General features: G+C 37.0%; 1 pseudogene; it reads left to right on the top strand.

Annotated features, from left to right (window-relative positions):
* Positions 1-4639: 4639 nt before the first annotated feature.
* Positions 4640-14772, top strand: LOC148777309 (protein CFDP2 pseudogene; annotated as a pseudogene).
* Positions 14773-16691: the final 1919 nt, after the last annotated feature.

Genomic DNA, 16691 nt, shown 5'->3' with positions numbered 1-16691 from the left:
TAACCCAGGTCTCCTGCATTGCAGGCAGATGCCTTACCATCTGAGCCACCCGGGAAGCCCATAAATATAAACAGCTATAATATATAATAAAATATTTTATTTAGAATATATACTATATAATTCATTCAGGAATAGACAAACAGAAGAAAACACTAATAAGAAATAACATTCTTAGAAAATAATAAATATATAAACTGTGATGGAAATAACTAAACATTTCCTTTTCACTTTCATCATACTGTAAATCAAGAAAAATATTGAATTAGAAACCAATGGCTTTATTAATAAGTTGTTAACAACATGAATTAGTAGGCATTTTAAATTTTGGTGTCAAACTTTGCTGCAAAAATTTAGAATACTCCTCTCCCCTTATTTTTTTCAAAGCTTTCTGCTAACTTCTACCACCATTTCTGTTAACAAGATAAATCAGTCAGTTCAATTCAGTTGCTCAGTTGTGTCCAACTCTTTCTGACACCAAGGAATGCAGCAGCCCAGGCTCACCTGTCCAATAACTCCTGGAGCATGCTCAAACTTATGTCCATTGAGTAGGTGATGCCATACAATCACGTCATTCTCTGTTGTCCCCCTCTTCTCCTACCTTCAATCTTTCCTAGCATCAGGGTCTTTTCCAATGAGTCAGTTCTTCCCATCAGATGGCCAAAGTATTGGAGTTTCAGCTTCAGGATCAGTCTCTGTCAGCAAAGTAATGTGTCTGCTTGCTTTTTAACATGCTATCTACGCTAATCATAGCTTTTTTTTTTTTTTTTTAGACAAAAGCACTTTAATTGACAGTATACAACTTTCCAAAATATATTTTTGTAAGAAAATGGCAATAAGTAATCATCTTTACAAACAAGTTTTCAGTAAATTCCAGTGTACTTTAGACCCCTGTCCACTAAGACACAGCTCTCCCAGTCTCCTGAGCAAACTCTTTAACAAATGCTAAACAACTCTGTTAAAGAGTCACAGCTTTTGTTCCACGGAGCAAGCATCTTTTAATTTCATGGCTGCAGTCACCAACTGCAGTGATTTTGGAGCACAAGAAAATAAAGTCTGTCACTGTTCCCATTGTTTCCCCATTGATTTGCCATGAAGTGATGGGACCAGATGCCATGATCTTAGTTTTTTGAATGTTGAGTTTTAAGCCAGCTTTTCCAGTCTCCTCTTTCACTTTCATCAAGAAGCTTTTTAGTTCCTCTTTACTTCCTGCCATAAGGGTGGTGTCATCTGGGTATCTGAGGTTGATATTTTTCCTGGCAATCTTGATTCCAACTTGTGTTTCATTCATTTCAGCACTTTGCATGATATACTCTGCATGTAAGTTAAATAAGCAGGGTGACAGTGTACAGCCTTGACGTACTGCTTTCCCAATTTGGAACCAGTCTGATGTTCCATGTCCAGTTTTAACTGTTGCTTTGTGACCTGCATACAGGTTTCTCAGGAGGCAGGTAAGGTGGTCAGGTATTCCCATCTTTGTAAGAATTTTCCAGTTTGTTGTAATACACACAGTCAAAGGCTTTGGCATATTCAGTAAAATAGAAGTAGATGTTTTTGTGGAATTCTCTTGCTTTTTCTATGATCCAAATGATGCTGGTAATTTGATCCCTTTTCTAAATCTGGTGTGAACATCAGGAGATTCACTATTCACATACTGTTGAAGCCTGGGTTGGAGAATTTTGAGTATTACTTTGCTAATGTGTGAGATGACTGCAATTGTGCATTGACCTTTGGGATTGGAATGAAAATTGACCTTTTCCAGTCCTGTGGCCACTGCTGAATTTTCCCAGTTTGCTGGCATATTGAGTGCAGCACTTTCTCAGCATCATCTTTCAGGATTTGAAATGGCTCAACTGAAATTCCATCATTTCCACTAGCTTTGTTTGTAGTGATGCTTCCTAAGGCCCACTTGACTTCACATTCCAGGATGTCTGGCTCTGGGTGAGTGATCATACCATCATGGTTATCTGGATCATGAAGATCTTTTTTGTATAGTTCTCCTGTGTATTCGTGCCTGAAAATCCCATGGACGGAGGAGCCTGGTAGGCTACAGTCAGTCCATGGGATCGCAAAGCACTGGACACAACTGAGCGACTTCACTCACTCTGTGTATTCTTGCCACCTCCTCTTAATATCTTCTGCTTCTGTTAGGTCTATACCATTTTTGTCCTTTATTATGCCCCTCTTTGCATGAAAGTTTCCCTTGGTGTCTCTCATTTTCTTGAAGAGATCTCTTTCCCATTCTATTGTTTCCCTATATTTCTTTGCACAGATCACTGAGGAAGGCTTTCTTATCTCTCCTTGCTGCTCTTTGGAACTCTGCATTCAAATGCGTATATCTTTCCTTTACTGTCTTGCGTTTCATTTCTCTTCTTTCCTCAGCTATTTGTAAGGCCTCCTCAAACAACCATTTTGCCTTTTTGAATTTATATTTCTTGGAGATGGTCTTGATCACCATCTTCTGTACAATGTCACAAACCTCTGTCCATAGTTCTTCACATGCTCTATCAGATCTAATCCCTTGAATCTATTCATTACTTCCACTGTATAATTATAAAGAAATTGATTTAGGTCATACTTGAATGGTCTAGTAGTTTTCTCTGCTTTCTTCAATTTAAGTCTGAATTTGTCAATAAGAAGTTCATGACCTGCACACCTCAGTCAGCTCCTGGTCTTTTTTTTTTTTTTTTTTTTTTTGCTGACTGTATAGAGCGTCTCCATCTTTGGCTGCAAAGAATATAATCAATCTGATTTTGATATTGACCATTTGGTGACGTCTATGCATACAGTCTTCTCTTGGGCTTGGAGTACAAAATGAAGCAGGGAAAAAGCTCAGAGTTTTGCCAAGAGAACGCACTGGTCATAGCAACCACCCTCTTACAACAATAAGATAAATAAAACAATAATAATGGATAGACAAAACACAAAGAATTATTAAAACCAAAGTATAAATTGCATGTACCTTATGTAAGGTGAACTCTCTGTAAATATTGAATATATGAATTTAGAAATTCTTTGAATGCACTCATTTTTAATTATTGTAAGACAAGTCTGTACATCATCCTACTGAGGATGATTACTGTGAGGGATATAAAACTGGTAGGATCCTAAATGAATGACAGCAAGAGGGTTCAACTTTAGAAGATACTATAAATCATAGAAAGAATATGGTACATGTAAACTAAGATCCTTAAGTAGGAAAATTTTAGGAAAAAGTGACAAGGAACCCATATTTAAAAGAGGCTTGTAAAAGAAAACTCAAAGGGCAAGGAAATGAGGAAGCAAAAAGGAAGTCTCAAATAAATATGTTAAGTTGGATAGATGTAGAAAAAGCATATATCAATGTATATAGAAAAAAAATTAAAATGCATAAAATGTCAGAAGACTCTTTTTAAGTGAAAGCATGAATTTTGATTGAAAAAAAAAAAAGTTAGATAAATAAGATAGTCTAAAAGACTAATTTACCTTCTCAACTTCTCCAAATCCATGATATCAAAAAGAAATAAATAATGTTTTTAAATGAAAAGAATGGAGAAATAGAATCAGACATGTAATAACAAAGTGAATGAGGAAATAATTTGTAATCTTAGACAAAAGAGGGGTGTTCCTGGTGGCTCAGATGGTAATGACTGTGCCTGCAATGCAGGAGACCTGTGTTTGATCCCTGGGTCAGGGAGATGCACTGGAAAAGGGAATGACAACCCCCTCCAATATTCTTGCCTGGAGAATCCCATGGACAGAGGAGTCTTGTGCTAATAAAGACATTTTAGAGTCTTATTAGATGGTGCATTTAGTCAGAGTTGTCTAAATAAACAGAACCAACAGAATGAAAGTATATATATATATATATATATGTATGTATGTATGTATGTATGTATATATATGTGAATGAGAATTGTCTCATTAGATTATGGAGGCTGACAAGCCATAAGCTGGCTCACTGGAAATCTATGAGAACTAGTGGTATGGTTTTAGTCTGAAGGCATGAAGATTTGAGATGCAGGAAAAGTTAATTCAGTTCATTCTGTAGAAAAATTTTAACCACGTGCAGAAGCGTGGCAGAGAGGATCTACCCCATGCCCGAGGTCAGGGAGGTGGCCGAAAGGAGCTGTCCCACATCCAAGAGCGGTGGCTGCACGGGCACAGGAGGGCCAAGAGGAAATACTCCACATTCAAGGTCAGGAGGGGCAGCCTTGAGGAGATACCCCTCGTCCAAGGTAAGGTACAGCGGCTGCACTTTGCTGGAGCAGCTGTGAAGAGATTTTCCATGACAAAAGTAAGAGAAACCTTAATAAGGTGGTAGGTTTTGCAAGGGGGCATCAGAGGGCAGACACACTGAAATCATAATCACAGAAAACTAGTTGATCTGATCATATGGACCACAACCCTGTCTAACTCAATGAAATTAAGCCATGCCCTGTGGGGCTACCCAAGACGGACAGGTCATGGTGGAGAGGTCTGACAGAATGTGGTCCACTGGAGAGGGAATGGCAAACCACTTCAATATACTTGCCTTGAGAACCCTATGAACACTATCAAAAGGCAAAATGATAGGATACTGAAAGAGGAATTCCCCAGGTCGGTAGGTGCCCAGTATGCTGCTGGTGATCAGTGGAGAAAAAACTCCAGAAAGAATGAAGTGATGGAGTCAAAGGGAAACAAATACCCAGTTGTGGATGTGACTGGTGATAGAAGCAAGGTCCGATGCTGTAAAGAACAATATTGCATAGGAATCTGGAATGATAGGTCCATGAATCAAGGCAAATTGGAAGTGGTTAAACAAGAGATGACAAGAGTGAACGTCGACATTCTAGGAATCAGTGAACTAAAATGGACTGGAATGGGTGAATTTAACTCAGATGACCATTATATCTACTACTGTGGGCAGGAATCCCTTAGAAGAAATGGAGTAGCCATCATGGTCAACAAAAGAGTGTGAAATGCAGTACTTGGATGCAATCTCAAAAACGATAGAGTGAGCTCTGTTCATTTCCATGGCAAACCATTCAATATTACAGTAATCCAAGTCTATGCCCCAACCAGTAATGCTGAAGAAGCCGAAGTTGAACGGTTCTATGAAGACCTTTTAGAACTAACACCCAAAAATGATGTCCTTTTCATTACACGGGACTGGAATGCAAAAGTAGGAAGTCAAGGAACACCTGGAGTAACAGGCATTTTGACCTTGGAACACGCAATGAAGCAGGGCAAAGGCTAATAGAGTCTTGCCAAGAGAAAGCACTGGTCATAGCAAACACCCTCTTCCAACAACACAAGAGAAGACTCTACACATGGACATCACCAGATGGTCAACACCGAAATCAGATTGATTATATTCTCTGCAGCCAAAGATGGAGAAGTTCTATACAGTCAGCAAAAACAAGACAAGGAATCAAATGTGGCTCAGATCAAGAACTCCTTATTGCCAAATTCAGATTAAATTGAAGAAAGTAGGGAAAACCACTAGACCATTCAGATATGACCTAAATCAAATCCCTTATGATTATACAGTGGAAGTAAGAAATAGATTTAAGGGACTAGATCTGATAGAGTGTCTGATGAACTGTGGATGGAGGTCCGTGACATTGTACAGGAGATAGGGACCAAGACCATCCCCATGGAAAAGAAATGCAAAAAAGCAAAATGACTGTCTGAGGAGGCCAAACAAATAGCTGTGAAAAGCAAAGGAGAAAAGGAAAGATATCAGCATCTGAATGCAGAATTCCAAAGAATAGCAAGGAGATATAAGAAAGCCTTCCTCCGTGAACAATGCGAAGAAATAGAGGAAAACAACAGAATAGAAAAAAAAAAGAGATCTTTTCAAGAAAATTAAAGATATCAAGGGAACATTTCATGCAAAGATGGGCTTGATAAGGGACAGAAATTGTATGGACCTAAAAGAAGCAGAAGATATTAAGAAGAGGTGGCAAAAATACACAGAAGAACTGTACAGAAAAGATCTTTACGACCAAGATAATCACGATGGTGTGATCACTCACCTGGAACCAGACATCTTGGAATGTGAAGTCAAGTGGGCCTTAAAGAGCATCACTACAAACAAAGCTAGTGGAAATGATGCAATTTCAGTTGAGCCATTTCAAATCCTGAAAGATGATGCTGTGAAACTGCTGCACTCAATATGCCAGCAAATTGAGAAAACTCAGCAGTGGCCATAGGACTGGAAAATGTCAGTTTTCCTTCCAATCCCAAAGAAAGGCAATGCCAAAGAATGCTCAAACTATGGCACAATTGCACTCATCCCACACGCTGGTAAAGTCATGCTCAAAATTCTCCAAGCCAGGCTTCAGCAATATGTGAACCGTGAACTTCCAGATGTTCAAGAAGGTTTTAGAAAAGGCAGAGGCACCAGAGATCAAATTGCCAACATCCGCTGGATAATGGAGAAAGCAAGAGAGTTTCAGAAAAACATCTATTGCTGCTTCATTGACTATGCCAAAGCCTTTGACTGTGTCGATTACAATAAACTGTGGAACATTCTGAAAGAGATGGGAATCCCAGACCACCTGACCTGCCTCTTGGGAAACCTATATGTAGGTCAGGAAGCAACAGTTAGAACTGGCCGTGGAACCACAGACTGGTTCCAAATAGGAAAAGGAATATATCAATGTTGTATATTGTCACCCTGCTTATTTAACTTCTATGCAGAGTACATCATGAGGAATGCTGGGCTGGAAGAAGCACAAGCTGGAATCAAGATTGCCAGGAGAAATATCAATAACCTCAGATATGCAGATGACACCACCCTTATGGCAGAAAGTGAAGAGGAACTCAAAAGCCTCTTGAAGAAAGTGAAAGAGGAGAGTGAAAATTTGGCTTGAAGCTCAACATTCAGAAAACAAAGATCGTGGCATCTGGTCCCATCACGTTCTGGGATATAGATGGGGAAAAAGTGGAAACAGTGTCAGACTTTATTTTTTGAGGGTCCGAAATTAATGCAGATGATGATTGCAGCCAGGAAATTAAAAGATGCTTACTCCTTGGAAGGAAAGTTATGACCAACCTAGATAGCATATTAAAAAGCAGAGACATTACTTTGCCAACCAAGGTCCATCTAGTCAAGGCAATGGTTTTTCCCGTGGTCATGTATGGATGTGAGAGTTGGACTGTGAAGAAAGCTGATCGCCGAAGAATCGATGCTTTTGAACTGTGGTGTTGGAGGGAGATCCAACTGCAAGGAGATCCAACCAGTCCATTCTAAAGGAGATCAATCCTGGATGTTCATTGGAGGGACTGATGCTAAAGCTGAAACTGCAATACTTTGGCCACCTCATGCGACGAGTTGACTCACTGGAAAAGACTCTGATGCTGGGAAAGGTTGGGGGCGGGAGGAGAAGGGGACGACGGAGAATGAGATGGCTGGATGGCATCACCGACTCTGTGGACGTGAGTTTGAGTGTACTCCGGGAGTTGGTGATGGACAGGGAGGCCTGGCGTGCTGTGATTCATGGGGTCGCAAGGAGTCGGACACGACTGAGCGACTGAATTGAACTGAACTGAACTGAAGAATGTTTATTTCAAGGGTTAAGTCTTAGAGGTTGGGCTTGACTGGAAACCACATCCTTGAAAGAGATTTATCAGTAAAATATGGACTGTTTTGAACTCTATTTGCCTGATTAGTTTGTCTAACCAGAGCCAGACACAACTGAACAACTAAGCACGCACACACAAAAAAAGCCTGATTAGTTTATCTAACAACTGTCAAAAGATTAAGCAGAAGATTAAACATTTAAGTATTTCAATACATGGTACATTATTGGGGAATCAACACGTAAATAAAAATTGGTAAGTAAAAAGCGAAGCTTTTGGTAATTTGAGTTTTGATCATGGTCATTACACCTTATAGTGGTTTTGTGTACATGCAGTTGTTTTAGATCATTTTCACAAATGTAGCCATTTGACTGAATTGAACCGAACTGAATGTTAAATGCTATAGTCTGGCCAAGAATTGCAAGGGGAGTGCAGCGTGAGTGCTAAGTCACTTCAGTGGTGTCCAACTCTTTGCGACCCCATGGATTACAGCGTGCCAGGCTTCTCTGTCCATGGAATTTTCCAGGCAAGAATACTGGAGTCGGTTGCCATTTCCTCCTCCAGGTGATCTTCCTGACCCAAGGATGGAACCCAAGTCTCTTAAGTCTCCTGTATTGGTAGGCAGGTTCTTTACCACAACACTACCTGGGAAGTAAACAGTCTGTTGTTTTAGAAGGAAGATTATTCTTTTTTTTTTTTTCTCTCTCTGTTTTCCTGTGCTTTTAAACAAGACTTGAAGTCAATAACATTGAGCCTCGGTTCTATATATTTTACAAACATTAGTGAAGTTGTACTCGTGCCTGGAGACTCCCATGGAAGAAGGAGCCTCGTAGGCTGCAGTCCATGGGATCGCTGAGAGTCGGACATGACTGAGCGACTTCACTTTCACTTTTCACTTTCATGCATTGGAGAAGGAAATGGCAACCCACTCCAGTATTCTTGCCTGGAGAATCCCAGGGACGGAGGAGCCTGGTGGGCTGCCATCTATGGGGTCGCACAGAGTCGGACATGACTGAAGTGACTTAGCAGCAGCAGCAGCTTTAAATGATGTTCAGACCTATGGAACCCATATTAAACTGGATGTCAATATTTTATTCTCCTTGATGATGTTTTGATATGTATTCAGAGCAAAAGGAGGCAAGTACAGAGGAGCTGTATATGAACTTATGAGGCTTACTATAAAAGAACATGGATTAAAGTTGATAATTATGTAAGACATGGATATAACTATATTTCAGAGGTTTTGTCACTCTAAGCATTAGCACTTGATTATGTAAATAAACAAATTTTTAAAATGTCAGTATAAACAGTAATTTAGAAAAAATAGTGAATTTTCTAATAAGACAATTTTGACAATCTTCGCTTGGAACACTCTGTCTCTAGTAATGGTTTCCCCTAATTTCAAAGATAAACTGGAATGGTTAGAATATATGATACAATCTTATTGTCAAAATGAGAATGTTGGGAGAATAATGACAAAATTTTAAAAGCTAATTGATTAAGCTGAAGGAATAAAGTGATTATTTTAAGAGAATTATGGCTATTACCAGAACATATTGGGAAGATATGAAAGGATCACTTTATATTTTAAATTTCAGGAAAGACATATATAAAAATACAAGGATCGTCTCCCTGATTTGACAATAGAAAAAGGAAGCAGTACTTTTATGGTCAGAATATGAACAAGGGTCTGTGTGACCTGTAAAATGTAAAAAGCAAGGAAAGAAAGGTAAAATATAAGAATGCACACTGAAATGACTTCTGCATAGGAACTCGAGCCAAGGAAAATATCACAGTGTCTCTTAAAGAACTTCAAATAGAGTCCTTTAAAAGAGCAGTGGAGGAAAACAGCCCTTGCACGTTTGAAACTTCTAATAACTTATTATTGAAAATCTGTATAGCTTTGCAAAATGAAAGACAAGATAATAAATCTGAAGATTTAACACCAGGGCTTCCCTGGTGGTTCAGTTGTTAAATAATTCCCCTCAATGCAGGATACCCAGGTTCTATCCCTGGGTCAGGAAGATCCCCTGGAAAAGGAAATAGCAATTCACTACAGTATTCTTGCCTTGGAAAATCCCATGGACAGAGGCTCCTGGCAGCCTGAATTCTATGGGATCACAAGAGTCAGACACAACTTAGTGACTAAATCAGTTAAAATTTTTAAATACATAAATTAACTATATAAATACATTAAAATATTATATATGCCAAGATAAAAGAAAAATTATCCGTGGACTTTGGATTATGCTTGAACATTTATGGAATGTGAACCCCACAGAAAAGCAGAATGATAAGACTATTAATGGAAAGCTAGGCAGGACAATGATAGATTTCAAACAGAGAGAAGCTATAGGTCTCTTTTGAGAATTCTTTTGGGAACACGTGTAATTCCATTAAAATTAAAGAAACCAAAATGGAACCTATGAACATAAAAATAAATATACTATGACTAGTGGTATTTATCTAAGAAATGTAAGATTGATTTAATTTATGAAAACAAATTTCTGTGGTGCATCATATTATTAGAATAGACACAAAAATGTGATAATATCAGTAAACAAATAAAAGGTACTTGATGAAATCTAACATTTTTCTTGATAAAAACATCTCAGTGATTAAGATTGGAATAGAATTTCCTCAGCTTAATGAAAGACATCTGTGAAAGCCTGTTCAGTTCAGTTCAGTTCAGTTCAGTCGCTCAGTCGTGTCCAACTCTCCGCGAATTCATCATGGTAAAAAAAAATAAATGCTTTCCTCCTAATATCAGGAACAAGATAAGGGTACCCAGTCTTTCTATTTCCATTTACTATTGTACAAGCTACTCTTCCCAGTACAGTAAGCCAAGGAACAAATTCAAGGTTCCAGAATGTAAAAGAAGAAATACAATTATCTATATTCGTAGATGTTTTGGTATTGTATGAAAAAAAGTTCTGAGGGATCCACAAAAACAGTCAACTACTGAGTCATTGTCAGTAAGCTTTGAAACGGTCTTAGTAATAAGTGATTTCAGCAAGGTTGTAGATTGCAAGATGGATATACCAGTTTCATATTTATACATTAATGAAGAATCTAAAATGAAATCTAGAAAAAGTTCATTTACAATAACATTGGAATGAATAAAATACTTAAGAATAAATTTATCAAAAGAAGTTTAAAATTTGTGCACTAAAACTATAAATTTTCTGGCAGAGAGTGCATTCTCTGTAGTGAGAAATAGGAAGGACTCAGTAGTCTTCAGCTACCATCTATGAACTTTGCTTAATACATATATTTTTCTAATTACTTTTAACTCAGTAACATTTGCTATAATGAAATTGGTGGTGGTTTAGTCGCTGAGCCATCTCTGACTCTTGCGAACCCATGGACTGTAAGGCTCCTTTGTTCATGGTATAATGAATTAAGCCATGACTTCTACTTGCTGTTGAATCCTGTGGGCCCACTAGTGAATCACTGGACTTGAAGGTGATCATGAAAACCCATAATGGTAGACATTGATTCCTAAAATCCTTTTTTTTTCCTTTGCTTTAGAAATGCCAATGAATATACAAATATCTCAGAACTTAACCAGGAGTTCAGTTCAGTTCAGTTCAGTTCAGTTCGGTTCAGTCGCTCAGTCGTGTCCGATTCTCCGAAACCCCATGAATCACAGCACGCCAGAGATATATACAGTATAAAGAAAGAGGCCATAATATTTAATCCCAAATAACATGATTTACCTGGAAATAAACATATTTTCACAGCATTCATCTGAAAACTAAAAGATGTTGTAATAGCTAACAGTCTGAAAAAAAATGTGGTCTGTTTAAATATATCCTACATGCTAACTGATTATGAATTAGTTGCTAAAACATTATTTGCTAATTACAACTAATACACATAGAAATATTTATTCATTCTTTGGTTCTTTATATCTTCTTTTAGTAATTAGAAACTTGTACAGAGAGTGCATGAAATACACCCTAAAGCTGTGATATCAAAAAATGAAGAAATAAGTGACAGCATTAGATATTGACTATCAAAAATAGCAGCATAATCAAGTCATGATAGGTAGATCAGAGGGATGATCCTAAATTTGACAGAGGACAGAGGAGAGATGCTGAACTTTGTAAAATTTTTTGCAATTATTTGAACAAATTTCAAGCCATATTTTCTATAAATAAAAATTAACAACTGTAAAAATAGAACAAAGATATTTTAAAGAACAGAGATGAGGTGGATGAAGCTAAAGCCTATCGAACAAAGTGAAGAAAGAAAGAGAAAAATACATATTGTGTATTAACACATGTATATGAAATCTAAAAAAATGGTACTGATGAACCTATATGCAGGGGAGGAATAGAGACACAGATGTAGAGAATGGACTAGTGGAAACAGCAGAGGAACAAAAGGGTGGGATGAATTGAGAAAGTAGCATTGACAAATATACACTACCATGTGTAAAACAGATAGCTAGTGGGAAGCTATATAGCACAGGGAACCCAGCCTGGCTCTCTATGATGCCCTAGAGAGATGGGATGGAGAAGTGGGAGGGAAGGGGTAACATTATTAAATATTTCAGTTCAGTTCAGTCTCTCAGTCGTGTCCAACTCTTTGCAACCCCATGAATCACACCACGCCAGGCCTCCCTGTCCATCACCAACTCCCGGAGTTCACTCAAACTCATGTCCATAGAGTCGGTGATGCCATCCAGCCATCTCATTCTCTGTCGTCCCCTTCTCCTTCTGCCCCCAATCTCTCCCAGCATCAGAGTCTTTTCCAGTGAGTCAACTCGTCTCATGAGGTGGCCTAAGTACTGCAGTTTCAGCTTTAGCATCAGTCCTTCCAATGAACACTTAATAGTAGATTAATAGAACAGTCTCTTCTCCAAATTGCAACAATAGTAAAGAACATTTTAAAGCTCTTGAGAAAAATAGGAACATTGCTAAGACAATTATTCACAAAACTATTAAAGGTTTTTGATTAGACCTGAAACTATGATAAAACACTGAGCAATCAGATTGTTCTCATAAAATAGCTGGTGGAAGCAAATTGACAAATAATATAGCACATCCCTTGGTTATTTACAGCAACACATAATTTACAGCTTAGTTTGCATTTTACATCAGTTTCAGAACTGCTTAGGTTAATTCAATCTGCCTATATTCACAAAATTCAAAAGATCATGATTAACATGGCTAATCTAAAATTTTTCAAATAGAGATATATGTACATATTGGCTATATGTTATTCTAGCATGTCCCCCTAGAAAACAGAGGGATACAAGTTACTAGTATGATGCACAGTGAACTTGTAGTTACTATGGCAGATATTAGCAATATTAAGGTCTGAATGTCTAGTTCTTCTATCTGAACAATTAGCATATATTTGTCACCAGTCTCCTCTGAGTTAAAGCAAAACTTGCTTTGATAGTATGGACAATGTCACAGTTCTTGTCATTACCTCTGTTTCTTTATATTGCTTCTCCAAGAAGCATTTCTTCCAAACCATATCCCTTTCTTTTCACACATGCTAGGAGTTTCAGTTTAAGCCTGTGTAATATTGTACCCACTAGACACACATGGCCGTATAATGGGGACAATGCATCTGAGGAAGTGATTTAACTGTAATTTAGATGTTAAAATTGAAGCATAAAAAATATTTCTTACTGAGAAAATTTTTTATTATTTTTATAATATTAACTTTTACTTTGTTGTATCATGCAAGATATTTTATTGTATTTTGCTAATTGGTGAAAATCTCATTCTAGCATTACATATAAACATAAACCTTTCATCTATTCTGTGCCATCGAATTGATTTTACTTGAATGATTTTTCTAAGCATAAATATAACATGATTATGTGCCTATTTGAATATGTTATACAGATAAAACAATATACAGTGTAATCTGTTTAAGTCATAACTGGTAATTAACTTCAAATAGTTATAGTTTTAGCATAAATTATCTCAGGTTAAAATTAAGTATGAGTAATTTTTAATTTTTTTTCTTTTTTAAAAATTTTATTTTAATTGGAGGCTAATTACTTTACAATATTGTATTGGTTTTGTCATACATTAACATGAATCTGCCTGGGTGTACATGTGTTCCCCATTTTGAATCCCCCTCCCTCCTCCCTCCCCATCCCATCTGTCTGATTCATCCCAGTGTACCAGCCCCAAGCATCCTGTATCATGCATCGAACCTGGACTGGCGATTCATTTCACATATGATAATATACATGTTTCAATGTCATTCTCCCAAATCATCCCACCCTCCTCCTCTCCCACAGAGTCCAAAAGACTGTACTATACATCTGTGTCTCTTTTGCTATCTCGTGTACAGGGTTATCGTTACTATCTTTCTAAATTCCATATATATGCATTAGTACACTGTTTTGATATTTTTCTTTCTGGCTTACTTCACTCTGTATAATAGGCTCCAGTTTCATCCACCTCATTAGAACTGATTCAAATGTATTCTTTTTAATGGCTGAGTAATACTCCATTGTGTAAATGTACCACAGCTTTCTTATCCATTCGTCTGCAGATGGACATCTAGGTTGCTTCCATGTCCTGGCTATTATAAATAGTGCTGTGATGAACATTGGAGTGCATGTGTCTCTTTCAATTCTGGTTTCCTTGGTGTGTGTGCCTAGTAGTGGGATTGCTGGGTCATATGGCAGTTCTATTTCCAGTTTTTTAAGGAATCTCCACACTGTTCTCCATAGTGGTTGTACTAGTTTGCATTCCCACCAACAGTGTAAGGGGGTTCCCTTTTCTCCACACCCTCTCCAGCATTTATTGCTTGTAGACTTTTGGATAGCAGCCATTCTGACTGGTGTGAAATGGTATCTCATTGTGGTTTTGATTTGCATTTCTCTGATAATGAGTGATGTTGAGCATCTTTTCATGTGTTTATTAGTCATCTGTATGTCTTTTTTGGAGAAATGTCTGTTTAGTTCTTTGGCCCATTTTTGATTGGGTCGTTTATTTTTCTGGAATTGAAGGCATATATTTGTTGCAGTATTTCTTGGAGATGCACAAACTAGTTCTATGTTTGGAATACCTCAACAATGTGGGGTCCCCTTGTTTCTCCCCCCGTGGCGCCACAGGGGAGAACAAGGCATCGGCGAGTCCTCGGCCTCGGATGCGGAGCCCGTTTTGCCTCCCTGCGCCGGAGCCGCGGGGAAGAAACCCCAGGGAAAGGGTGAGCTGGCCACCCACCCCGCAGCGCTCCTTGCCCTGAGAAGCACACTCAAACGCAGCGGGGGTTCTGTCAAGGCAGTTCCACTTTATTGTTACAAGCTCTCCGTATATAAAGGCAAGGTGGGGGTTTTGCAAGGGACTTCCTGTGGTCAGCTCCAATCATATTAAAGGTCAGGTAGTCACGTGATGACGTCACAACAGAGGTCTAGGGTGATCACGCACTGTTCATGCAAGGGGAAGTGTTCAGGGACCAATCACAGTTTTTTGTGATTATCTGGGGCCGCACCCTCCTAATATCCATCAGGAGCCATCTTTATGGGTGTGCCTTTGCCATGTGTCTTTTTTCAGCCGTGCACTCTATACAACAAGATACGAATTACATGTTAGAATGAATGGCAATTTTGAAATTTTTGCAGCAGAATAAAACAAAAAGATGGCCTGTGTGAAAAAAAAAAAAAAAAGAGTTTTAAAGACAATAAAGTGAATGTGAAGAGACCTTGGCTGTACATACACAGCACATTTTATGTTTCCTCTAAATAGTCAAAACATAATATCTGAGATTAATCACTTGATATTACAATTTAAACATCCACAAAAAATATTTTAAACATTTTTTATGCAGCATCTTAGCTTAGAGGTTTGGCAAGCTTTAAAGTAGCTTAGATTCTTAAAAAAATAATGAATAAATACAAATATTGATTGTTTTGGTTAGAAATTTTATTAGAAGTTAGTGAAATAAAAAAAGCTATTAAATATATTTTACAGTAACAATCTTCACTTAAGCTACCAAACAATTAGTTCTAGAATATATAGCCTTTTAAAAATATGTAATTTCATATAACTTTCTAAGTACATCAAGGATAAATTTATACAAATTTTGTAAATTATTAAGTATGTTCTGTAGCTTTAGGTGAATATTGCAATGTGAGAGATAATGTGAAATTATGACATTTGGTGTGTTTTGTGTCTAAGGACTTTTAAATTTACTAGTAAACATGTTATTGAAATCAGTAGTATTGAACTCTTGCACAGACTTCTTTTTAAATTTTCATTTATCATAGAATATCAGCTAAATGTGAAAATACTTAGTTGCTATTTCAATGAACTATACTCCAGTCATGTGAGATGTTAATCTTGATTGACTGGAATTTTGAAACAAAAAGCTGATTTTTTCCTTATTGGTTTTCTCCACTCTACTAAATATTAAAAGTATTTCCATTTAGTTTTCTGGAGTAGATTCTGTGGAAAATGTCATGGGTACAGTTGTTAAAACCATTCAGTAGTGAAGAATTTACACAACTGATGAAAGACTAAAAGATATTGAATTCAATGAATGAATTTACTTAGTTATTTTCCATTGCTCCTTGGTGGTAGTATAAATAATTTACACAAATTTAATCTACAAATTACACAAATAAAATTGCACAAATTTAATTAAAAGTCAATATTAGTTGAGTTTTATTTATTTATTTATTTATTTATTTTATTATTTTTTTTTTAGTGTTCAATTTTTATTCTTGATTTTTCACCTTAACATTATTATGCCAAGAACTATGCATATGACATTGAGTATTCGTCAAACCTTGATTTTTTTTGTAGTTGTTTTATTTTTTTTTCCAATTTTATTTATTTATTTTTTTCAAGTTGAACAGACTAAATTTCTTTAAACAAACTTACTTATAGTCCAGAGTCCTTTAAAAACTTAATAGCATTTATACATTGAAGGTATTTGATTTTCTTGTAACTAGCACTTCCAATGCAACAAGCATTTGAAGCCACAAGCATTTGACCCAACAAGTAAAACTTTCTACAGTTCATAACTTTTATAAATAAAATAAATTAAATGTACAGTGAATAAGTTCTCTGAAATATTTCAATATTTCTGCAGGTTTAGTAACATCGTAAAATACATTTCAACTAAAATTCACAAATCTAAAAACCTGTTAGGCATTTTTAGGC

The sequence above is a fragment of the Moschus berezovskii genome, chromosome 7 (genome assembly GCF_049115385.1).
Source record: "Moschus berezovskii isolate FMDL1 chromosome 7, NW_MosBer_1.0, whole genome shotgun sequence".
Lineage (NCBI taxonomy): Eukaryota > Metazoa > Chordata > Mammalia > Artiodactyla > Moschidae > Moschus > Moschus berezovskii.
This window is presented reverse-complemented; position numbering and strand designations above follow the sequence as displayed.